We start from the raw sequence: 24,685 nt of genomic DNA, 5'->3' as shown, positions 1-24,685 counted from the left end.
CTACCCCCACTCTGTCACAAGAAGATCAGGGATATGCAGGCGATGAGTCACAATAACGTGGCTGAAGTATGTTGACCAGACCACACACTAGAAGTTGAAGGGACGACGACGTTTCGGTCCGTCCACAATCGACTTGAGAATGGTCCAGGACGGACCGAAACGTCGTCGTCCCTTCAACTTCTAGTGTGTGGTCTGGTCAACATCAGGGATATATTAAAATGTAAAAAGAACATTTTATTTCGTCTCATTTGAGAATGAGACGAAGACCCACAGCAAAGGAAGGAAAACATAATTAACAGAACAGCTGATGAAATTAAGTCATAAATAGTGAGGACGGTCTTCATAAACACCAACATGGGTTCATGAACCACAAATCCCGCCTCACACACCTGATAGAATTGAGTGAGAGGGGCAACAAATATTACACAGGACTGCGAAGATGGGTCAGACTGCATGTTCTTGGACAACCTGAAAGTCTTCGATATGACACCATATCTGAAACTTGTGCACAAACTGGAGAATCAAAGGAGTGTAATGTTAAGTGCTCCAGTGGATAAAGAAGGAACATAAGAGAAAGAGTCACAGCGAGGGAAGAGCCATCAAGCTGGATAGACAATTACCAGAGTCCCACAGGGATCTTTACTTTTCTAATATTAATATGAATAATATTCAAAGGGAGGGTAAACTCACTTCGTCCCTCACTCGTTCCCAAGGAGGCGACGAGGTATAGGACCTCGTCTGCATTTCCAATGGATCAAAAAGAGTTGAAAAGAGTGACGCTGACCAATGACCCTCACGTCCCTAGGGCGGGGCTCTAATCAAGTACCGATGACGTGCCCGACAGTGATTTCAATTGGTGTTAATTTAGTTTCATAACAAAAAGCTGTTTACCTTGTGGATAAAGGGAAATTCTTCCCCTTTGGGTATTAACTTGGGGTTTGCTATGACCGCTTGGTGTATTCTCTCTTCGTTTGTGGTGTGTGGGCTGGGCTGGTGATTGTAACAGTGACCTGGTGAAGTCTAGTAAATCTGGCACTCATAAATATGGCAGAGAGTGTACTGAGGCGTGAGTGGTGCCGCCAGGAAGGTGGACAGAACACTTGGAGCATCACCAGGTGTCACTCCTCTCTCTCTCTCTCCTCCCTCACCAGGATTTGTGAAAACCTTTGGTCTTGTAGGGAAAAAAAGATGATGGGAGAAGCAAACACTCAGACGAATTTAAAAACAAATGATGATAAGATTTTCGCTGAATGTTGTTTATTTCCTTCTCCGAGGCTATGGATCTCGATAGCTGCACCAGATTTGGAGAGAGAGAGAGAGAGAGAGAGAGAGAGAGAGAGAGAGAGAGAGAGAGAGAGAGAGAGAGAGAGAGAGAGAGAGAGAGAGAGAGAGAGAGAAACAGAGGAAAAGAGAGACAGAGATATTAAAAGTGTAGCTAGGACAGATATATTATATTGTTATTTCTTTCTTTATATTAAATATTGGAAGGATTTTTTATTTTATGATCAGATTAACTGTGCAGCGCAAAAATTTTGATTGAATTCACCTTTTATATTTTAATTTATTGTTATTTATTAAAAAAAACATTCTGGACGTAGAAAACGGAGCAAATATTATTGTGATGTTGATGTAACCTGTGATCCCGTTGGCTATGATGGACAGCATCTCCACCTACATCATGCATGCACCAGCTGTTTCCTCGGGCATGTGACGCACCAGCTGTTTCCTCGTGCACGTGACGCACCAGCTGTTTCCTCGCGCATGTGACGCACCAGCTGTTTCCTCGGGCATGTGACGCACCAGCTGTTTCCTCGTGCACGTGACGCACCAGCTGTTTCCTCGCGCATGTGACGCACCAGCTGTTTCCTCGTGCACGTGACACACCAGCTGTTTCTTCGTGCACGTGACGCACCAGCTGTTTCCTCGTGCACGTGACGCACCAGCTGTTAACTCGCGCACGTGACGCACCAGCTGTTTCCTCGCGCATGTGACGCACCAGCTGTTTCCTCGTGCACGTGACGCACCAGCTGTTTCCTCGTGCACGTGACGCACCAGCTGTTTCCTCGCGCATGTGACGCACCAGCTGTTTCCTCGTGCACGTGACACACCAGCTGTTTCTTCGTGCACGTGACGCACCAGCTGTTTCCTCGTGCACGTGACGCACCAGCTGTTAACTCGCGCACGTGACGCACCAGCTGTTTCCTCGCGCATGTGACGCACCAGCTGTTTCCTCGTGCACGTGACGCACCAGCTGTTTCCTCGTGCACGTGACACACCAGCTGTTTCCTCGTGTACGTGACGCACCAGCTGTTTCCTCGCGCATGTGACGCACCAGCTGTTTCCTCGCGCACGTGACGCACCAGCTGTTTCCTCGTGCACGTGACACACCAGCTGTTTCCTCGCGCATGTGACGCACCAGCTGTTTCCTCGCGCACGTGACGCACCAGCTGTTTCCTCGTGCATGTGACACACCAGCTGTTTCCTCGTGCACGTGACACACCAGCTGTTTCCTCGTGTACGTGACGCACCAGCTGTTTCCTCGTGCATGTGACACACCAGCTGTTTCCTCGTGCATGTGACGCACCAGCTGTTTCCTCGTGCACGTGACACACCAGCTGTTTCCTCGTGCACGTGACACACCAGCTGTTTCCTCGTGTACGTGACGCACCAGCTGTTTCCTCGTGCATGTGACGCACCAGCTGTTTCCTCGCGCACGTGACGCAGTCACATGCGCCCGCGAGATCACTACACCTGAGAAACATCCTGCGTCAGGTGTGCCCTGGTGGTAATTGACCAGCTGCTCCCTTGACAATGTTTCATTACGGCTCGTCGAACTTGTTGGCTGTGAATTACCTGTCATTCAGGCGTGATTTCTCTGTGATTTACCTGGATCTTCTCTGTTATTTACCGGGGGGGGGCCTTTCTGTGTTGTTTTCCCTGAAGTTTAGATGTGATTTACCTGTAGTTTTTCTCCCTGTGTTTTCTCTGTGATTTACCTGGTTTTTCTCTGGGATTTGCATGTACATGCAATGATTTACCTGTACTTTCTCAGTGGTTTATGTGTACTTTCTCTGTGATTTACTTGTACTTTCTATGTGATTTATATGTACTTTCTCTGTGATTTACCTGTAATCTTCTCACTTTCTCTGTGATTTATCTGTAATCTTCTCACTTTCTCTGTGATTTACCTGTAATCTTCTCACTTTCTCTGTGATTTACCTGTAATCTTCTCACGTTTTATAAGTCCTATAAATATTTGACCTGAATTTTGTGATGTTTGCTTTGTCATTTGTTTTGTAATTTGCTCGGTAAGGTCCTGTAATTTTGGCGAGGTGATTTACGCTCTGTTTGTGAGCTATATACACACTGTACCGCCCTTAGTTGAGTTTACACACCTGGTGTACCCGCTTGTGTTGAGTTTACACACCTGGTGTTCCAGGCCTGGCTGAGTTTACACACCTGGTGTACCCGCTTGTGCTGAGTTAACACACCTGGTGTTCCAGCCCTGGCTCAGTTTACACACCTGGTGTACCCACCCATGATCAGTTTACACACTTGGTGTACCCACTTGTGTTGAGTTTACACACCTGGTGTACCCACCCATGATCAGTTTACACACTTGGTGTACCCACTTGTGTTGAGTTTACACACCTGGTGTACCCACTCTGGCTCAGTTTACACACTTGGTGTACCCACTTGTGTTGAGTTTACACACCTGGTGTACCCACTCTGGCTCAGTTTACACACCTGGTGTACCCACTCTGGCTCAGTTTACACACACCTGGTGTACCCACTCTGGCTCAGTTTACACACCTGGTGTACCCACTCTGGCTCAGTTTACACACCTGGTGTACCCACTCTGGCTCAGTTTACACACCTGGTGTACCCACTCTGGCTCAGTTTACACACCTGGTGTACCCACTCTGGCTCAGTTTACACACCTGGTGTACCCACTCTGGCTCAGTTTACACACCTGGTGTACCCACCCATGATCAGTTTACACACCTGGTGTACCCACCCATGATCAGTTTACACACCTGGTGTACCCACCCATGATCAGTTTACACACCTGGTGTACCCACCCATGATCAGTTTACACACCTGGTGTACCCACCCATGATCAGTTTACACACCTGGTGTACCCACTCTGGCTCAGTTTACACACCTGGTGTACCCCACTTGTGCTGAGTTTACACACCTGGTGTACCCCACTCGTGCTGAGTTTACACACCTGGTGTACCCCACTCGTGCTGAGTTTACACACCTGGTGTACCCCACTCGTGCTGAGTTTACACACCTGGTGTACCCCACTCGTGCTGAGTTTACACACCTGGTGTACCCCACTCGTGCTGAGTTTACACACCTGGTGTACCCCACTCGTGCTGAGTTTACACACCTGGTGTACCCCACTCTGGCTCAGTTTACACACCTGGTGTACCCCACTCGTGCTGAGTTAGTCTAGTCTTCATCAGTGTTTATCCAACTCACAACTTTTGTGTCACAACAAACATTGATAGTAAGTTGTTTATCATTTTTGGGAATTACTGAGAATATGATAAGTCCTGGTGCTGTCAGCACTGTGGGGCGCTGTGATGTGCTGTCAGCACTGTGGGGCGCTGTGATGTGCTGTCAGCACTGTGGGGCGCTGTGATGTGCTGTCAGCACTGTGGGGCGCTGTGATGTGCTGTCAGCACTGTGATGTGCTGTTAATTGAGCTGTGTGACCGCCACACAGCACCTGTGGGGCGCTGTGAAGGTTACTGGGACCACAAGAGCCACTCCTCGGTGAATACCCTTCATATACAATTGGTTTAAACACAGATGTTCATACACAAATTGTTCATAAAGAGAGGGCTCATATGCAGAACTAATACACAGGGTTCATACACAGGGTTCATACACAGGGTTCATACATAGGGTTCATACACAGGGTTCATACACAGGGTTCATACACAGGGTTCATACACAGGGTTCATACACAGGGTTCATACACAGGGTTCATACACAGGGTTCATACACAGGGTTCATACACAGGGTTCATACACAGAATGTTATTACACGAAAGGTTCGTACACAGAGAGTTCATATCTGTTTTTGCCTTGTGTTAGTTTTCTTAAGGTGTTTGCGACGAGGTTTTGTGCCGAGTCCTTCAGAACTCTTGCCAGACACCAAGTTTTCCTCCCTGGGAGAGTTCTTGCTATGAAAGCTCCTCTCCTTCACTCATTTGCATAAAGTATTGCAACTCCTTCACTGACTGTGGCTTCTTTCCTTCCTCGTCCTCCACACACATATATGTTTGTGACTTCCACTTTCCTCTTCCACATGGCTGTTTGTGGCTTCCTCTTCCTCATGGCTGTTTGTGGCTTTCCTCTTCCATCTTTCAGCTTCTTGTCTTCGCTGTTATTTGCATGTATCATGGGCGTCCACCTCCTCCTTCCTCGGGACGGCTCCTTCTCCTGTTGAAGCAACCAGTGCTTGCTGGCCCCTGCTCCTGTACCTCGGCCTGCATACTCTTCTGGCATGTTTGTGAGTATCAGGACATGTTTGTGAGCATCAGGACATGTTTGTGAGCATCAGGACATGTTTGTGAGCTTCAGGACATGTTTGTGAGCATCAGGACATGTTTGTGAGCTTCATGACATGTTTGTGAGCTTCAGGACATGTTTGTGAGCATCAGGACATGTTTGTGAGCTCCAGGACATGTTTGTGAGCACCTGGACATGTTTGTGAGCTCCAGGACATGTTTGTGAGCTCCAGGACATGTTTGTGAGCTCCAGGACATGTTTGTGAGCTCCAGGACATGTTTGTGAGCACCTGGACATGTTTGTGAGCTCCAGGACATGTTTGTGAGCTTCAGGACATGTTTGTGAGCACCTGGACATGTTTGTGAGCTTCAGGACATGTTTGTGAGCTCCAGGACATGTTTGTGAGCTCCAGGACATGTTTGTGAGCACCTGGACATGTTTGTGAGCTCCAGGACATGTTTGTGAGCTCCAGGACATGTTTGTGAGCTCCAGGACATGTTTGTGAGCACCTGGACATGTTTGTGAGCTCCAGGACATGTTTGTGAGCTCCAGGACATGTTTGTGAGCTCCAGGACATGTTTATGAGTTCCAAGACATATGTTTGAGCTCAACGAGTCTCACTTGACCTCCACTAGCACCCCGTGAGTCCCGTGGGACTCATTCTTACTCGTTCCCTTATAACAGTCATCCATCTTCTAGACCAATCACCTGCTGGTAAACACTCCAAGCACGATTCTGATTCGCTAAGGGGATTACGTCTCCCCCCACCCACCCGCCAAAAAAATACATTGTGCGTTCTGGGAAGACAGATAAGCTTCCGTTTCTAGGTAGGACGCGCCAATCGCTCCTGGGTAAACACGCCTTGCCGCATTCTAATTGGGCGAGGAAGATATTCGTTTACACTGGAGGTGTGGTTTATGAGACGGAGTAATGGAATGTGTGTTTATTGCCCCGGGTGACGTTTGATACGTGTTCTGTCTTAATATACTTGCTAGTGGTGGTGATCTTTGGTGTTATACGGCTCATAACACGGGCTCCAGAACCTCTTGCTGGGGTTATCACCTACTTTCTTCACTTCGGTTCTTGTCTTCTTCGCGTGTGAGGCGTTCACTCCTCCGTTCTTCTTGTTCTGCGCTTCTCTGGCCGTTCTTCCCCCACACATCTCCGTACCCCACTAAAAAGCCCCGAAATCATCTCAAGATAATCCCCTTCGACTTGCACCTGGATGGGGTTCTGGGAGTTCTTCTAGTCCCCCAAGCCACAGCAGCCCGGGGGGCCAGGACTTGACTAGTAGGAGCTCGGTTCTTGGTCCTTCCCACATCAAACACTACTACTCCACCCACCTCTCCTCTTTCCCCCTCCCACCCCCTAGAACTACGGGCTCGCCATAGCCCGTGCTACCTGGAACTTTTTGTTCTAGGTAGCAAATCTTAAATAACAACAACAATCCTAACCCCCTTCATCTCACCGCCCCCTCCTACCCCCATATCTCTCCCTCCCCATACTACCCCTACCCAATCCCCGCCACCTTCCCCAACTTCCCCTCCCCCGGTAACAAGCTTACCAAGAAAATAAAATGTATGAGTATATTCATATTCAGGGTGTATGAGTGTGCTGTATGAGCGGCCGGGTTGTATAAATATGAGTATGTGTATAAGTATGAGGATGTACAGGAAGGGCGAGCCACGCCAGAGACACCTGTGTGCCAAAGTGTCTTAGCAACAGGCTCTTTATGTCACTATGTTGCCCGGGGGAAGGGAGGGAGGGAATTTTCAAGGGAAAGCGCCATGCCATTACGACTATACAGCACTTAGAAGGGGTCAGGATAAGGATTTGGGTTGGGACGGGGGGAAAGGAATGGTGCCCAACCACTTGGACGGTCGGGGATTGAACGCCGACACAGGGCTGGAACGAGGCACCTGTGGCACTGTGGTGAAGGACCAGGCAGTGACGTAGAGTGCCACATAGGGTGCCAGGCCAGTAGGCGATCAGTGAGTACACATTGGGAGTACACAGTACAAATAGTGAGTATACATAGTACAAATAGTGAATTCATATCTTTAGAACATTTTGTGAGCAGAATACTTGTGCTGTTTAGGGGACCTAATAAGGAATTGTACTAACTTATGTAACTAACAATAAATTGTACTACACATTCTAGAGGGCCAGTTAAGCCCTGTGGAGGGAGATGATGATGTGGAGACACAGGCCACAGCCACCTGCTGGAAGTGGATTCCTACGGAACACCAGTTAGTGTGTGGAGATCCATTTTTAATGACTCTTGGAGCACGACGTCTTAAAGGGAAGCAACGAGCGGTTCGTTAAAATAAAAGCGAAGGGTGTTTTATTTTGAGGAGTATTGGTTCGTTAAAAGGGACGTTGTGGTTCGTGTGGGGATACACAGTGGTTCGCTCGGTGTTCGTGTGTGTGTGTGTGTGTGTGTGTGTGTGTGTGTGTGTGTGTGTGTGTCGTCAATCTGTAAGGTGGAAACCTCGTGTCTAGACACATTTCATGTGTGGAATACATACCCAAGATGTGTAAAAATGATGAAATTTCAATATGTGTACGAAGGACACATACAGTACACAAAATCCAACCCCCCCCCCCCTACCCCACCAGTACCCCTGCTGACCCCCCCCCCCTTGTACCACGCTCCCTCCACACGCACCAACAGGTATTCAGCGCACTCTTCGAGGACACAGGCACGCCACCACAACTCAGTGGGCCGCCGCGCCGCGCCCCACTCTCACAACACCTCATAGACAAAGTTTCATCTTAACAAGAGTCGTGTTCCCCCTGAAGCAACCAGCCGTTATTCTCGCTAACATCGACCTTCCCCAGAATAATGCTGTTTGCATTGCTTCGCCCCCTTCGTGGCGATTTATACTCACTAATTATATTGAGTTTTCCACTTGCCGCACTAAATAACGCATACGGCCAGCCAATCCCAAAGTGCTGGGTGAAATTGCTTTCTTCCATCCCCCCCTCCCCTCCCCTATTCCCCAGTTCCCCTGCCGTGAGTTATGGGGTCTAGTGTTTTGTTTACATCCTCCTCGTGTATAGCTGTTTTGTTTACATCCTCCTCGTGTATAGCTGTTTTGTTTACATCCTCCTCGTGTATAGCTGTTTTGTTTACATCCTCCTCGTGTATAGCTGTTTTGCTTACATCCTCTTCGTGTATACCTGTTTTGTTTACATCACCAAACAAAGCATTTAAACAAAATGTTTTGTTTACGTATATAGCTGTTTGGTTTGCCTCCGACCATAAGCTTTGTATACATATATATATACCTTTCCCTTCCTCCGTATAAACCCAGGCTATTTCCTTCGACTGACCATCAGCTGAGGTACTGGGTGTAGTGTCTCTCTCTCTCTCTAGAGAGAGAGAGAGAGAGATAGTCTCTATAGACTAGTTTGGCACGTTACGATACGATACGACGTTTGAAAGTTGATTTGGAGGCTATCTGTCTAAGGTGTCTAAGGATCTCTCTCTCTCATTAAGTAGTTGACGAAAGCCAGAGTATATATATATATTAGTGGTATTGTGCATGACACGGACTCCTGCCGTCACTATGCAGGGTGTAATAGGCAGGATATTGGCTATTTGGTTGGTTACATTTGCTCTGCTGTCATTGGTTATTCGAACCGGGCAGTGTTAATGACTCGGAGAGTTGGTAACTTGGGCAATAGTTGGAGCTGGGCTCAGCCAGCTGTAGTGGGCTGCAACTCTCACTGGTGTTTCATTGGGTTACAGAAGGGGGAACGAGACACCTCTCAATTTGTTGGACTTCTGCAAAGTCTATATGTGGTGTGTTGTGTGGTGAGGTGCAGAGTGTGCTCCTCACTCGGTTAGTCGGTCAAACCACAATGACGTCTGGCCAGAAAGTGGTTGGGTGACCTCGCAAGTATGATAGTTACAGCTCTGTAAGTTTAATAGGTTTATTGTTTCCGACAGTGGGAACCTTCTTCTTCTTGAACAAATCCACTAGGGCAGTGACGAGGATTCGAACCTGCGTCCTTCTCCTTGTTCTTTGCAATACGTGCAGTTTGCATGAAGGTTTGTCCTGCCGATGACTGCACGAGTGCTGACGATGGGAGATGTGACACAGTGGCGCATCAATGGTCGTGATTTGGCGGAGATTGGAAGTTATCGTCTCTTTGTGTGACGATACTTAGAAAAATAGACATATGAGAGGAAGTGGTCTCAGGATGGCGAAGATGAGGAGTTGTGTTAATGAGCTACATCAAAGTGTTCCTGCTTTATGAAAAGTGTGGGATTTAGTCAAAGACTGAGTTTATGAGTCGAAGTATATTTGGGAGTTAGTCGCTTTTCAGATAGGTTAGGGTAGGTTAGGTTAGGGTTGGTAAGGTAAGTTAGAGTACATTAAGTAACATGGGGGGTTAATGTATAAGGTTAGGTTGGTTGGGGTAGGTTAGTTGAAGATGGGTTGTGTTATGTTATGTTATCGTATGTTATGCTATCGTATTTCAGATTTTTTCGTCTAGGATGTGATTACATCGGTCTTCTTGACGTGTGGGTAGTGCATCGTGTTGAACCTAAGACTGGTGCTGAGAGCAGCAGAAGTCAGTCGGTATTTGAGATGCAGAAGTGCACTGCGATTCTAGGCATTAAATTATTAGCATTGTAAGAAGCTTGGTATAGTCCAGGAAGTATTTTCGACACCTCTCAGTAAGCCAGGATCATGTGTGAGGGGTTTTGTGTGAAGCATGTCAGGTGTGAAGGTTTTATTGTTGTGATGAGGGCCCTGGAGAGCCCTAGGGGCAAGTTGACCTCGTTTAACCTGTCAGGAATATGGAAGATCACATTCAGAAATATCTTGCCTTAACTTGGTTAGGGTAGAGAGAGGGGGGATTATGGCGTGAGAATTTAATATTGTAAGGCAGCGTTTGGAGAGAAGGTAAGCGAGGGTTGTAGATGTGTTCCCCCGTACATGCTTCATGCTGGACCAGTAACCACGGTGAGTCCGTGGTTACTGGTCCAGCATGGACCGTGGATCATAGTCCATGGTCTGGACTAGTCTGGACTATGGTCTGGACTATAGCCCGTGATACTTGGAGCTTTTTGTCCCAGGACGCGAATCTTGCTACTTGGAACTTTTTGTTCCAGGTAGCGAATCTTGCTACTTGGAGCTTTTTGTCCCAGGTAGCGAATCTTGCTACTTGGAACTTTTTGTTCCAGGACGCGAATCTTGCTACTTGGAACTTTTTGTCCCAAGTAGCGAATCTTAAACAACAACAACAATGAACCAGTCGTCCAGTGTTGTAGAAGGGAGGCTCCACACACACACACACCCGCCCCGGCCTCCACCTTCCAAGGTCTGGGGGTTTACCTCACTGCCTAAGCTGTGCTCCTCTTTGAGGTGTAAGCATCTTACTATTGAGTGTCTGAAACGCTTCACCTGGGCACACGACTTGGTCCTCTTAGGACCATTCTCAGGTACAATGTTCACTCTATGTTCAAAACACAGGAATGCATTACAACCGGTGTGTGTGTGGGGTGAAGAAATTGTACATTTAATGTCTCAGTGGAATAATTTTATTAGAAATATAAAATAAAAGGCCTACTATCGTGTTTGTCTTGACTGAAAACAATGTCAGGCCACCAATAGGGGTGTGAAAAGGCAAAAGACCTTAAGAGGGATAATTAGATACGTCATTAGTTACTCAAGGTATTGGCTAACGTCACAAACAAACAAACAAAGCAAAATAATTACTGAAGAAACTTCAGGTGTAAAATTGTGTGTGGCGTCATACCTTGAAGACGTTAAACAAATAAGGTCCCGCATATCGCATGAAAACGAAATTAAATGAAATTAATACCTTCATTACAAAAAAATACCTCGAAGAAAAACTCCAAAGACTCAAAACTTTTTTTCCTATGGAATCGTGTTCTATTTGGAGACTTAATCAAACTATCAAGATGCAGAAAAATTGTATACACTCAGACTAGACTAGTTGAGGTTACAAGGCGTTTCTTTCAACCTGATATAATGGAATGAAACTTACACTCTCTTGAGAGAGCGAGAGAGAGGACGAGGGGAGATATCACTGACGTTTATAAGCCAGTGAAAAGCATTTAGAAGGGGGAAGAAGCAAGGCCTTGAAGTTGTGTCAGCAGGTTCAACATTCGTATGAATGGTCGTAATTTACAATATATTTCTGTTTAAAAAGGATATGTGGAAATATTGATGTGACAATAGTGTTGTAGCCGAGGGGGGATAAATTGCCAGCTATCATTATTGAGGCTAATAATTGAGTAGGTTTCACAAATAACTTAGATACTTGAGTGAAATGATTAGAGCTAAATACAGTAAAATAGAACAATTCGTGTTTATCAGTAGGCCTACTGTAGTGTTCATTACTGTACTTCTTATATACAGTCACAAAGTACAGGAATGCATTACCCGACACCCCTGCTGCTGTAGGAGCGAATACAATATACTGTATAGTCACAGGTCACTAGAGTACATTACTCGAAACCCCTGCTGTTGTAGAAGCAAATACAAAATACAGCCACAAAGCCCTGTAGTCTATTACCACACACACTACAGCTGTTGCTGGGGCAAGACCAAGGAAGGCCTTCAGGACCTGAACGTCCAAGTATTGAGACTACGAGAGCGACCAAAGTGTAACACCAGAAGCTCACCTCCACACCTCAGGCACAAGAGGACGGCTTATGGGGTCGTCACAGTATTGGTGGTAAGAGTAACAGCATCACGGCTCCTACGGATTTCCTCAGTAACAGCAGTTGCTTGGAGTAGAGGCAGCTGCAGGTAGAACAGCAGCAGCAGTGGAAGCTGTTCTAAGATTAGACTCAACATTCACTCTATGAATGGCTTATGGGGTCGTCACAGTATTGGTGGTAAGAGTAACAGCATCACGGCTCCTACGGATTTCCTCAGTAACAGCAGTTGCTTGGAGTAGAGGCAGCTGCAGGTAGAACAGCAGCAGCAGTGGAAGCTGTTCTAAGATTAGACAACATTTCTCATTTCTTGGCAGCGTTCCGGGGCCGTCTTCACTACAGCATGGATGTTCCGCCTATTTGATAAGCTAGGGAGCATATTTTGTGCGCGACGAGTCACAATAACGTGGCTGAAGAATGTTGACCAGACCTCACACTAAAAGGTGAAGGGACGACGACGCTTCGGTCCGTCCTGGACCATTCTCAAGTCGATTCAAGTCACAATCGACTTGAGAATGGTCCAGGACGGACCGAAACGTCGTCGTCCCTTCACCTTCTAGTGTATGATCTGGTCAATATTGTGTACGTCATAAGAGAGCCTTATTGCTACCTTCTGATCCCTGTCTCTTCCAAGCAGATGATCACGGGACACAGACCCGAAGGTCTTGTTATCTGTTTGTGTGTTTCCAGTTCAGTCCACCTCTGCCTCGACGCTAACACAGGGGAAACATATGCTACCGTTCATATTAACCTCCGCTTGCTTGGAGATGCTCTCCCGGCCAGCTATCCTGCTTTTATGTTACCTCTTCACCAAGCTGGTATTGTTTCTCTAGTTCACTTGGCCTGTCTTTCTCTCTATGGCTCTACCTCTGTCCGTCTCTGTCTCTGTATGTCTAAGTCTGTCTCTCTCTCTCTCTCTCTCTCTCTCTCTCTCTCTCTCTCTCTCTCTCTCTCTCTCACACACACACACACACACACACACACACACACACTTCGCGGCTTATTGTATAGCGCTTAGGGGTCGATTCCTTGCGGAGGCGGAAACAAAGGGGAAGAACTTTCTTTCACCCTGATGCATCAGTTCACCTTGCAGTAAATAGGTACCTGAGAGTTAGACGGCCGTTACGGACTGCTTCCTGGGGATATGTGTATCTGTGTGTGTGTTAGAGAGAAACACATGAAGTAGATATAATAGAGGAGAAATAGACTGGTTAGAAAGGCAGGCTTTAAGAGCTAGATAGTAAACACACACACCAGTCGTCTCCCCCCCCCTGTGATCGTGCGCCCCCCTGTGATCGTGTGCCCCCTGTGATCGTGCGCCCCCCTGTGATCGTGCGCCCCCCTGTGATCGTGCGCCCCCTGTGATCGTGCGCCCCCCCCCCTGTGATCGTGCCCCCCCCCCCTGTGATCGTGCGCCCCCCCACGGGGAATGTGTACATTATTTACCCAGGAATATTGTCACCTGACCCCCCCCCCCTCCACCACCACTCGCGCCATCCTCTATTAAAAAATAGAGGAAAAAATATATCGTCGAGATTTTTACAAGATTATCCGCGCCTCCTGGTGGCGCGGCGTGGCGCTGGAACCCGCCGCTCGGGACGCTCTTATATACATACATGCATACTTAAATGCGTGTCCTAATGTATATTTGTATATTTATGTGGGTTAACATGAGCAGTATGATTGGTGTTATGTAAGCAGGAACAAGTGGAAGTGCAGTTGTGTTGGAGATGTGTGTGTGGAGATGTGTGGAGATGTGGAGATGTGTGGAGATGTGTGTGTGTGTATATATATATATATAATGTTTTTTTGTGCTTTATTAGATATTTAAAGGTTGCAAGATGTACATTAGGTAATACAATGAGTGTTTAAAGGTTATGGATCTCTTGGAGCTCCTTCGCTTCCGGACAGGAACCGAGGACGCAGCAGGCGTTTCCTCTCTGGATCGCCACACTGAGGCGCTGAAACAAGAAGCTGCTAGCCTTCTTGCATCTGTTGCATTTCAACTTTGATGTTCAAATTCTTTGTCGAATCTGGCCATAAAGTTGTGGATGGAGGTGGCTTCTGCAGCTTCTTTTAGTGTAGTTGGTGTGTGTGTGTGTGTGTGTGTGTGTGTGTGTGTGTGTGTGTGTGTGTGTGTGTGTGTGCGCGCGTGCGCGCACACGTCTGCACTCACGCGTGTGGGTAAATTTTTGGGGCCCTTTTTATATCTATAAACGAATCAGTTTTGGATGATGTCATTGTATCTCCTCTCTTCTGCCCCACTGAGGGGCTTCCCCTTCCCCTGCACCACTGAGGGGCTTCCCCTTCCCCTGCACCACTGAGGGGCTTCTCCTTTCCCTGCACCACTGAGGGGCTTCCCCTTCCCCTGCACCACTGAGGTGCTTCCCCTTCCCCTGCACCACTGAGGTGCTTCCCCTTCCCCTGCCTCACTGAGGGGCTTCCCCTTCCCCTGCACCACTGAGGGGCTTCCCCTTCCCCTGCACCACTGAGGGGCTTCCCCTTCCCCTGCACCACTGAGGGGCTTCCCCTGCACCACTGAGGGGCTTCCCCTTCCCCTGCCCCACTGAGGGGCTTCCCCTTCCCCACTGAGGGGCTTCCTCTTCCCCTGCACCACTAAAGGGGCTTCCCCCCTTCCCCTGCACCACTGAAGGGGCTTCCCCCTTCCCCTGCACCACTGAAGGGGCTTCCCCTTCCCCTGCACCACTGAGGGGCTTCCCCTTCCCCTGCCCCACTGAGGGGCTTCCCCTTCCCCTGCCCCACTGAGGGGCTTCCCCTTCCCCTGCACCACTGAAAGGGCTTCCCCCTTCCCCTGCACCACTGAAGGGGCTTCCCCTTCCCCTGCACCACTGAGGGGCTTCCCCTTCCCCTGCACCACTGAAAGGGCTTCCCCCTTCCCTTGCACCACTGAAGGGGCTTCCCCTGCACCACTGAGGGGCTTCCCCTTCCCCTGCACCACTGAGGGGCTTCCCCTGCACCACTGAGGGGCTTCCCCTGCACCACTGAGGGGCTTCTCCTGCACCACTGAGGGGCTTCCGCTTCCCCTGCACCACTGAGGGGCTTCCGCTTCCCCTGCACCACTGAGGGGCTTCCGCTTCCCCTGCACCACTGAGGGGCTTCCGCTTCCCCTGCACCACTGAGGGGCTTCCCCTGCACCACTGAGGGGCTTCCCCTGCACAACTGAGGGGCTTCCCCTACCCCTGCACCACTGAGGGGCTTCCCCTGCACTACTGAGGGGCTTCCCCTGCACCACTGAAGGGGCTTCCCCTGCTCCACTGAGGGGCTTCCCCTGCACCACTGAAAGGGCTTCCCCTGCACCACTGAGGGGCTTCCCCTTCCCCTGCACCACTGAGGGGCTTCCCCTGCACCACTGAGGGGCTTCCCCTGCACCACTGAAGGGGCTTCCCCTGCACCACTGAAGGGGCTTCCCCTTCCCCTGCACCACTAAGGAGCTTCCCCTTCCCCTGCACCACTAAGGAGCTTCCCCTTCCCCTGCACCACTGAGGGGCTTCCCCTGCACCACTGAGGGGCTTCCCCTGCACCACTGAAGGGGCTTCCCCTGCACCACTGAAGGGGCTTCCCCTTCCCCTGCACCACTAAGGGGCTTCCCCTTCCCCTGCACCACTAAGGGGCTTCCCCTTCCCCTGCAGCACTGAGGGGCTTCCTCTTCCCCTGCACCACTGAGGGGCTCCCGTCACTCTGCGCCCCTTGGCCACCATAACCCAATTTGTCCTCCTTGCGAGCAGTGCTGCCACCCATACTCACCCACTGGCCTCTCCTCTCCCAGCGACGCTGGTGCCTGCTTGTCACCCGGCATCGCTGCATGTCGTGTCGGCCGGCGTCCCTCCCGCCAGGCGTCGCAGCGGCTTCCCTCTCGCCGCCTGGGCGTAGCAACGACCTCCCCCTCTCGTCGTCGCAACTGGCGTCCCCCCTTCTCGTCGTCGTAACGATCCTCTCTCGTCGTCTGGGCGTTGCCACGACCCCTCGTTGACCCACTGACCTGGTGGACCCCTCTGTATCTCCCTCGTCTGTGTCCTTCACTACCGCAGAGCCACACGGGGTCGTCCCCTCATAACGACCACCATTCAGATACCGCAGCGGGGCTTCTGCTGGCCGCCTGCTGTGGGGTCGTATCTCTGGCTGCCTGTCGCTACTCTCCCCAGGGTCGTTGAAGTCGTCCTTGTTGCTTCCTCCGTTGATAATTGGGTAAATTGGGTTGGTGGAGATACCCGTCGGCCGCTGGCTGTCCTTATCTGTCCAGCGTGACGCCCCGTCAACTAGATTTTCCTGTCAGTGCGGCCCCCCCGCCACCACCAGCTGGCTGACCACGGTCCCAGATTCAAAACTTGCCAAGTTCTTGTATTGATGTATCGATTTTTGCCCCGAGGGTCTTTATTGGCTTCTCCAAGCATTTAATGTCCAGTTAAGTTGTTTCAATTTACTTTTATGGGTTTTGGAAGTATCGCCACTGGCTATTTAATGCTTTTATGTTCGTTTAAGTTGTTTCTTACGTGGTTTATGGCTGTTTTGGGCGTGTGAGTGAGGGATGGGGCAGCTAGTTATTCGTGCTTCAGTCACGTGCTTTTTTTAATTATCTTAAAGTGTTTTAAATATTAAAACATCAGCGTTTATTTGTCTTAGATTTTCCTTGGTATTCGCGCGCGTCGCGTCTTGACGGTAATATTAAAATAGCCGGTTCAGTCTCTCAAATAACCGGACGAGTCTCTAAAAAGAGCCGAGTGGGTCTCTAAAATAGCCGGATGATGTCTAAAATCGCCCGGTCATTCTCTAAAATATCTGGCTCAGTCATTAATATTCATCACAGTCCGTAAAGTGTTCGAATTGTTTCCGTTTCTGAATCATTCAACACTTTTATGTTCTGGGTTGTCACATGCTCTTAAACTGGTCGTTACTTTTGTGGAAACTGTAATGTGCATATACAGTTTCTTCTCGGGTATAGTTTGCAATATTTCAGGCAAGTTGCGAGTGTTTTATATTCTCTGGCAAAGTTACAAAATCCACGGAATAAAGTTTGGTTTAAAAAAAAATATATAAGCTGATAATGACATAAGTTTGTGCACTAAGTAAATGCTTAATTTATTATCTGTTGAGCACTTCAAAATAAACATATAACATGCAGCTTGATAGATAATAAATATTATAAAAGTCCCTCGTAGAACAATTGTCCCCCAAACGCAATCTCGCCTCCGGAAGCGCAAGAACCAAACTTTGAAAAAGCTGGAGGGAAACTGACGTGAGCGGGAAATTGAGACCTCACGCACGCACCCAGAGAGGAGTTATCGTACCCCTGCGTCCTCGCCCCTCGCTGCCTGACGCAAGATACATCCTAATGGGGGGGGGGATGGGGATGGGGGAATAGAGGGGGGGGGGGATAGATGCCTCAGCAACCCCCTCTAGCCATTGACCGCTCGCCACTGCTAAATTATGTACCATTGATTTTTTCTCCCTCTCTAATCTACAGATGCGATAAGAGAGTGGATATGAGTGAATGAATGGTCGCCGTGGGAGAGATCGATGGTTCGGATGTGCAAGAATCACTCTGGGACGGCAATAAACCTTACTAACTGCCCGCGCTAAACGGTATAATTGTAGGGAGTCGAACCCGTCATCCCTTATAAGTGAAGGGGCGAGTCATGCGACACTTGGTCAGTGAATCACCAGTACTTTGTTCTCCGGCTACATTAGTTCTCTGGGGCGGTGTTATTCCTCTCTTATATTACCGCGTTACTCATTTGTCCTTTTGCTTGGGCAGGGTGTGAACGAGCGTGCACGCGCGCACACACATACGCGCACGCACACACGCACATAACATAAGTCACAATAACATGGCTAAAACCCGAAACGTCATCACTTATTTCATTCCATATGTGTGGGTTTATATATATATATATATATATATATATATATATATATATATATATATATATATATATATATATATATATATATATATATATATATATAAATATATATATATATATGTCGTACCTAATAGCCAGAACGCACTTCTCAGCCTACTATTCAAGGCGCGATTTGCCTAATAAGCCAAGTTTTCATGAATTAATGTTTTTTCGTCTACCTAACCAACCTAACCTAACCTAACCTAGCTTTTTTTGGCTACCTAACCTAACCTTACCTATAAATATAGGTTAGGTTAGGTTAGGTAGGGTTGGTTAGGTTCGGTCATATATCTACGTTAATTTTAACTCCAATAAAAATAAATTGACCTCATACATAATGAAATAGGTAGCTTTATCATTTCATAAGAAAAAAATTAGAAAAAATATATTAATTCAGGAAAACTTGGCTTATTAGGCAAATCGGGCCTTGAATAGTAGGCCAAAAAGTGAGTTCTGGCTACTAGGTACGACATATATATATATATATATATATATATATATATAAATATATATATATATATATATATATATATATATATATATATATATATATATATATATATATATATGTCGTACCTAGTAGCCAGAACGCACTTCTCAGCCTAATATGCAAGGCCCGATTTGCCTAATAAGCCAAGTTTTCCTGAATTAATATATTTTCTGTAATTTTTTTCTTATGAAATGATAAAGCTACCCATTTCATTTTGTATGAGGTCAATTTTTTTTATTGAAGTTAATATTAACGTAGATATAAGACCGACCTAACCAACCCTACCTAACCTAACCTAACCTATCTTTATAGGTTAGGTTGGGTTAGGTAACCGAAAAAGTTAGGTTAGGTTAGGTTAGGTAGGTTAGGTAGTCGAAAAAACATTAATTCAAGAAAACTTGGCTTATTAGGCAAATCGGGCCTTGCATAGTAGGCTGAGAAGTGCATTCTGGCTACTAGGTACGACATATATATATATATATATATATATATATATATATATATAACTGAAAACTCACACCCCAGAAGTGACTCGAACCCATACTCCCACAACTGGTATGTACAGGGACGCCTTAATCCGCTTGACCATCACGACCGGACATAAGGAAGTGATAGCCGAGGCTATTTGAACCACTTCCCCGCCGGCACTCGGATGGTAATCTTGGGCATAGCATTTTATCAAATCACCTCATTCTTTGGGGCACACGTGAGGAACACAAATGCAAACAAGCCTGAATGGTCCCCAGGACTATATACAACTGAAAACTCACACCCCAGAAGTGACTCGAACCCATACTCCCACAACTGGCATGTACAGGGACGCCTTAATCCGCTTGACCATCACGACCGGACATAAGGAAGTGATAGCCGAGGCTATTTGAACCACTTCCCCGCCGGCACTCGGATGGTAATCTTGGGCATAGCATTTTATCAAATCACCTCATTCTTTGGGGCACACGTGAGGAACACAAATGCAAACAAGCCTGAATGGTCCCCAGGACTATATACAACTGAAAACTCACACCCCAGAAGTGACTCGAACCCATACTCCCACAACTGGTATGTACAGGGACGCCTTAATCCGCTTGACCATCACGACCGGACATAAGGAAGTGATAGCCGAGGCTATTTGAACCACTTCCCCGCCGGCACTCGGATGGTAATCTTGGGCATAGCATTTTATCAAATCACCTCATTCTTTGGGGCACACGTGAGGAACACAAATGCAAACAAGCCTGAATGGTCCCCAGGACTATATACAACTGAAAACTCACACCCCAGAAGTGACTCGAACCCATACTCCCACAACTGGTATGTACAGGGACGCCATAATCCGCTTGACCATCACGACCGGACATAAGGAAGTGATAGCCGAGGCTATTTGAACCACTTCCCCGCCGGCACTCGGATGGTAATCTTGGGCATAGCATTTTATCAAATCACCTCATTCTTTGGGGCACACGTGAGGAACACAAATGCAAACAAGCCTGAATGGTCCCCAGGACTATATACAACTGAAAACTCACACCCCAGAAGTGACTCGAACCCATACTCCCACAACTGGTATGTACAGGGACGCCTTAATCCGCTTGACCATCACGACCGGACATAAGGAAGTGATAGCCGAGGCTATTTGAACCACTTCCCCGCCGGCACTCGGATGGTAATCTTGGGCATAGCATTTTATCAAATCACCTCATTCTTTGGGGCACACGTGAGGAACACAAATGCAAACAAGCCTGAATGGTCCCCAGGACTATATACAACTGAAAACTCACACCCCAGAAGTGACTCGAACCCATACTCCCACAACTGGTATGTACAGGGACGCCTTAATCCGCTTGACCATCACGACCGGACATAAGGAAGTGATAGCCGAGGCTATTTGAACCACTTCCCCGCCGGCACTCGGATGGTAATCTTGGGCATAGCATTTTATCAAATCACCTCATTCTTTGGGGCACACGTGAGGAACACAAATGCAAACAAGCCTGAATGGTCCCCAGGACTATATACAACTGAAAACTCACACCCCAGAAGTGACTCGAACCCATACTCCCACAACTGGTATGTACAGGGACGCCTTAATCCGCTTGACCATCACGACCGGACATAAGGAAGTGATAGCCGAGGCTATTTGAACCACTTCCCCGCCGGCACTCGGATGGTAATCTTGGGCATAGCATTTTATCAAATCACCTCATTCTTTGGGGCACACGTGAGGAACACAAATGCAAACAAGCCTGAATGGTCCCCAGGACTATATACAACTGAAAACTCACACCCCAGAAGTGACTCGAACCCATACTCCCACAACTGGTATGTACAGGGACGCCTTAATCCGCTTGACCATCACGACCGGACATAAGGAAGTGATAGCCGAGGCTATTTGAACCACTTCCCCGCCGGCACTCGGATGGTAATCTTGGGCATAGCATTTTATCAAATCACCTCATTCTTTGGGGCACACGTGAGGAACACAAATGCAAACAAGCCTGAATGGTCCCCAGGACTATATACAACTGAAAACTCACACCCCAGAAGTGACTCGAACCCATACTCCCACAACTGGTATGTACAGGGACGCCTTAATCCGCTTGACCATCACGACCGGACATAAGGAAGTGATAGCCGAGGCTAATGATATGTGATTTGCGAATGCGGTGATTTGATAAAATGCTATGCCCAAGATTACCATCCGAGTGCCGGCGGGGAAGTGGTTCAAATAGCCTCGGCTATCACTTCCTTATGTCCGGTCGTGATGGTCAAGCGGATTAAGGCGTCCCTGTACATACCAGTTGTGGGAGTATGGGTTCGAGTCACTTCTGGGGTGTGAGTTTTCAGTTGTATATAGTCCTGGGGACCATTCAGGCTTGTTTGCATTTGTGTTCCTCACGTGTGCCCCAAAGAATGAGGTGATTTGATAAAATGCTATGCCCAAGATTACCATCCGAGTGCCGGCGGGGAAGTGGTTCAAATAGCCTCGGCTATCACTTCCTTATGTCCGGTCGTGATGGTCAAGCGGATTAAGGCGTCCCTGTACATACCAGTTGTGGGAGTATGGGTTCGAGTCACTTCTGGGGTGTGAGTTTTCAGTTGTATATAGTCCTGGGGACCATTCAGGCTTGTTTGCATATATATATATATATATATATATATATATATATATATATATATATATATATATATATATATATACACGAATTTAGTGAAGTAAATACATATGTGTGCTGGCTACGACGTGTGTGTACTCTTGACTGTTAACAAAACATTGTAATGTTTGTCAATAAATTTAAAAAACCCATTCAATTTTTCTATGTAAATACAATAGTTTATGAATTGTTGATTTATTATTATTATTATTATTATTATTATTATTACTTCTGTTTTCACTATATTTCTAGTAGTTAGTTTGTTTGTGTTTTGTTGGCTAAAGCTGTATATTTGTCTGTCCAGTGTAGCACTGAGGATACATTTGACATTTGTTGAATATTTTTTTTTTTTTTTTTTTTTACATATTTTCAAGATGTTTGAACTATAGCGAGTGTACAAGGTCTTGGGACGCCATCTTAATGCTACAACCAATTCCCTAATCTGCCGGATTTTCGAGTTACACGGACACTGAAATTCCTCCGTATGTGTCTAAGTAAAGAAATATATGGGTAAAGAGGAAAATGAAAAAGAAGAGTAAAGACAAAAATGTAAAGAGGAAATATATGGGTAAACAGCAAGAGTGAAGGAAAGGTTTGGGTATAAGCGAAGGAGGTAGTAACAAATTGGAATGGAAATGGAAGAGGAATAAGATTAGCAAGGTGATAAAGGGAACGGGTGTGAAAGAGTGTGGAAGAGGAGATTTATAATTATATATATTTGGACGAAGGCTTTGGTATATTTGAGGAAGGGAAGGGCATGAAGGGAGGCAATAAGGGAAAGGGCAGGGAGGGAGGAATGGGGAGAGACAATGGTAAAAATGAGGAAGGGGAAATCAGGAAGGGGGGGAGACAATGAGGGAGGTTTACTGTCACTCTGGTCCTCATGTATTGATGGGAGGGGGGGAGCTGGGAGGGAATCCTTGTCCCCTCACTTCTCTCTCTTTATCACCATCCCACCCAACCCTGTGTTCTACCCCCATGTTCTTCCTCGTGTTCTACGCTCTATTGTACCTCGTGTTCTTCCCTCTGTTCTTCTCTTGTGTTCACAACTCTGCCTTCAAAAATACTAATTATAATTCTCTGATGATTCTTAATTTTTGTAATGTTGCGTCAAGTATGTAGTTATCATGTTGAATGATTAAATGTTGCGTCAAGTATGTGACTGTTCTGATACGTGACTTACTGGTCAAATACCTGACTTGCTGAAGAGATACTTGACTCACTGTTGAATCACATGACTCTGATGTTATACGTGACTCGCTGAGTCACGTGTTGAAATCTCCTTGCCAGTGAGGCTGTAAGAACGCATCATTAAAGATGCGTTCTTACAGAAGATGCGATAAAGATGTAAGATTATGCGTCACGCAGGTTTGAAAGCGTGCACAGTGTTGTGCTTCTTCCCTTGACTGTTTGTACAGTGGATTTTATTTTTTGTCTTAATTGGCAACTAGGCATAGCATGGAATAGTAATTAGTTATTAATAGGATTGACCAAAAATGTGGAATAGAGGCGTATCCCTCCTAGTGCACTCAGCGCCTACACCAGTGCACTCAGCGCCTACACCAGTGCACTCAGCTCTTACACTAGTGCACTCAGCGCTTACACTAGTGCTACTCAGCGCTCTCAGCGCATTCCCTGTCCTGTGCAGACAGGGAATGTCGTTCCTGCTTAGCGTCGGATGCGCCAATGTTCCCTGCACGTGGAACATGTTATACACATGGCTTAACTGCAAGTCACACATGGCGTGTGTGTGGGAAAGACAGTCAGATATATATATATATATATATATATATATATATATATATATATATATATTTTGGTAGCAGTCTTTCCTGTAGACATATTTTATTAAATATGACCGAAAAAGTAAGATTAATAATTCTAACACGAATTTTCTCAATCTTTCGTACATTATGCTTCACTGTTGGAGGTAAATCAAAAATCACTTCTCCAAAATTCATTTTTATTTCTAGTCTGACGCGACACGGGCGCGTTTCGTAAAACTTATTACATTTTCAAAGACTTCACAAATACACAACTGATTAGAACTTGCGTTTCCCTGATTTTATATCTGCATTTGAGTGAGGTGGGAAGGGTGATGTGGCATTACATTTGAGTGAGGTGGGAAGGATGATGTGGCATTAGAGGATATTAATAGGGTATTAAAAGTATCAACACAAGACAGAACACGAAACAATGGATATTGAATAGAAGTGTTTGTAGAAAGCCTATTGGTCCATATTTCTTGATGCTTCTATATTGGAGCGGAGTCTTGAGGTGGGTAGAATATAGTTGTGCAATAATTGGCTGTTGATTGCTGGTGTTGACTTCTTGATGTGTAGTGCCTCGCAAACGTCAAGCCGCCTGCTATCGCTGTATCTATCGATGATTTCTGTGTTGTTTACTAGGATTTCTCTGGCGATGGTTTGGTTATGGGAAGAGATTATATGTTCCTTAATGGAGCCCTGTTGTTTATGCATCGTTAAACGCCTAGAAAGAGATGTTGTTGTCTTGCCTATATACTGGGTTTTTTGGAGCTTACAGTCCCCAAGTGGGCATTTGAAGGCATAGACGACGTTAGTCTCTTTTAAAGCGTTCTGTTTCGTGTCTGGAGAGTTTCTCATGAGTAGGCTGGCCGTTTTTCTGGTTTTATAGTAAATCGTCAGTTGTATCCTCTGATTTTTGTCTGTAGGGATAACGTTTCTATTAACAATATCTTTCAGGACCCTTTCCTCTGTTTTATGAGCTGTGGAAAAGAAGTTCCTGTAAAATAGTCTAATAGGGGGTATAGGTGTTGTGTTAGTTGTCTCTTCGGAGGTTGCATGGCTTTTCACTTTCCTTCTTATGATGTCTTCGATGAAACCATTGGAGAAGCCGTTATTGACTAGAACCTGC

General features: G+C 46.8%; 1 protein-coding gene across 1 annotated transcript in view; it reads right to left on the bottom strand.

Annotated features, from left to right (window-relative positions):
• The window catches only part of LOC123750233 (uncharacterized), a 35,194-nt gene extending 17,692 nt beyond the window's left edge, over nt 1-17,502 (bottom strand). Inside the window, exon 1 of the mRNA XM_045732349.2 lies at nt 15,993-17,502. The gene's annotated coding sequence lies outside the window, so the exon portion shown is untranslated. The remainder of the gene's footprint in view (nt 1-15,992) is intronic.
• Between the last annotated feature and the right edge of the window lie 7,183 nt (nt 17,503-24,685).

Source organism: Procambarus clarkii, chromosome 16 (assembly GCF_040958095.1).
Source record: "Procambarus clarkii isolate CNS0578487 chromosome 16, FALCON_Pclarkii_2.0, whole genome shotgun sequence".
In the NCBI taxonomy this organism is placed as follows: Eukaryota; Metazoa; Arthropoda; class Malacostraca; order Decapoda; family Cambaridae; genus Procambarus; species Procambarus clarkii.
This window is presented reverse-complemented; position numbering and strand designations above follow the sequence as displayed.